Here is a 2,361-nt window from a genome sequence, read left to right as displayed (position 1 = left end):
CCCTAATGCTCTATATGAGAAGAAGACGCCGTTTTGGCATCAAACCCACGAACCCCGCCGCCGCCTGCAGTCGGCCACCGTCGCACCGCTGTCTTTCTGAGACATCACGGCTTACAATCGTATTTTTTTTAGGACCTAACCATAGTAAGAAACAATTGGTTTCTCAAAAAATCCGATAACCATCAGTGAATTTTTTGAAGGATTCTTCGAGTCCTCACAGTTTCTTAGACCCCCCCTCCCCGATGTCGAAACTTAGGTTTCTGTCCAAAACTAGGGTTCCAATTGAACCCCCATGCATCGCCGTGCCGTGTCCGACCGAGGGAAGTCGCTTGAAGCAACGCCGGAGATTTTTCCGATTCGAATCCCGTACCCAATACCGCTAAGGTGGTCTGGGTTTCTTAACCTGAGCCCTAGTGGGTTTTAGACCCTCGAGCCTTCATTGCACAACACCCTTTCGGGCTTGCTGGTTGCCTTTGCTGCAACAACCCATATCTAAACAGCATATTGGGCTGATCTGGACACATGGCTCGCAAATGACACCAACCCAAGTGGGCTTTGGTGTCCCCTAATGCTCTGCACTGCACCAGATCCTAGCCCAGGCGCTGGTGTATTTGTGTCCGCGTTGCACCGGATCCAAGCCCCTGCGCTAGTGTATCCGTGTACGCATCACACCAGATCAGAGCCCTTTATGGGCCTCTATTTTTTTGCTTGTGCCTACAACCTATTCATTTTGTGATGTTGGACCTGCCTGCATGTTAGGTCTGAGCCCAACCTAGCCCAAATTTTTGGGCTTTGCTCAACCTACCCGTGGGTTTTTGGTCCTTGTTTTTGGGCCCCGAGCTTAATTGTTTATTTTTTAGACAATATTGTTATTATAAATTTTCACCCACACTTTAATTTTGGCCCGAAATCCAAATAATCAATTCAATTATAGTTTTCTAGACCTGAAGGTCTATTTGCATATTTTTGTATATATATTTGTGTTTGTCTGCATAAACATATGAACCTGAAGTTCATAATTATTTCTAAACCTGAAGTTTCTAGAAACATGCCTTATTTGAAAACCTGAAGTTTTCCTTGAAAACCTGAAGTTTTCCTTGAAAACATCACCCATGAAAACCCGAAGTTTTTTTCATATAAATTTAAACTAATACATGTCTATTAGAACCTAAATGTTCTACTCCTATGTGAATGGATTGATTTTTTTCTCCATTACAATAACCACATTCTTGTCCATTTATTTTGTGATAGGGACATGTCGAATTTGAACAAACTTGACTTCACCGCTTTGGAGGTCTCTAGAAGAAACTGCCTCAAGTGGGTCCAAGATGTGAAGCTCCACCTCACTGTAAAGAATTTGTGTCCCACCATTGAAGATAAGACGGACAACCTGGTTGGCGAAGCTGAGAAAGCCACTAACCATGATCTTCATCCGAAGACACATTTATAATGCACTACAAACTGAGTACCTTGCTGAGGAAGATCCACGAGCACTTTGGTTTGCTTTGGCTAATCACTTTGGTCACCAAAATGACATCTTCTTGCCTGATGCAAGACATGACTGGCAGCTAATGTGCTTCCGAGACCTTAAGTCTATGAATGAATATAATTATGAAGTTTGTCAAATTCGATCACTTCTCAAGTTCTGTAACAAGAACTTGACCGAAGATGATCTCTTGGAGAAGACCTATTCGACATTCTCTGCCACTAATATTGTCATGCAGCTACAATATAGGGCTTGGAAGTTCACCAAGTTTTTGAATTTGATCTTTGTTTTACTTCTCATTGAAAAGCAGAATCAGCTGTTGATGAAAAATCATCAAGCTCGACCTATTGGGGTGACTACTGTGCATGAAACACATTATAGCACAAACCAACGCCTAAAATGCCAACATAGGCGCGGTAGAGGCAGCCAGAAGCACCCCGTTAAGGTCAACAGAGCCAAGGCCTACCTAAGGGAGGAAACCGAGCCCAGAAATACCCTAACCTTGCTCCCAAGGCCCCAAACTTGAAGAATAAGGGCAAAGCACTAGAAAACCATAGATGCGGACATGTGCTACCATTCTGGTTCAAACGACCAATGGTCTCGTGTCCATCGTGCTTTCCAGAAAGTTGTAGCTGAATATCATTCTGGTCATAAGAAGTTTGAATCAAACTTTATGCAAGTAGATGAACTGGAGAGTACTAAGATGGATGTTTCTGACTTTTAGGAGGATACCACCCCTATGGAAGATTAGAATCTTAGACATAAACTATTTTTTTTAGTTGAATTTGGAACAATGGGGTCGAATTCCACATAGTGGCCGAACCCCCTTGTTTTTTTTTGTTTAATCTTGCACAATTTTCCTTTATGTTTGGATT

Source organism: Pyrus communis, chromosome 9, assembly GCF_041283825.1.
Source record: "Pyrus communis isolate YQ-2024b chromosome 9, ASM4128382v1, whole genome shotgun sequence".
Taxonomy (NCBI): domain Eukaryota; kingdom Viridiplantae; phylum Streptophyta; class Magnoliopsida; order Rosales; family Rosaceae; genus Pyrus; species Pyrus communis.
This window is presented reverse-complemented; position numbering follows the sequence as displayed.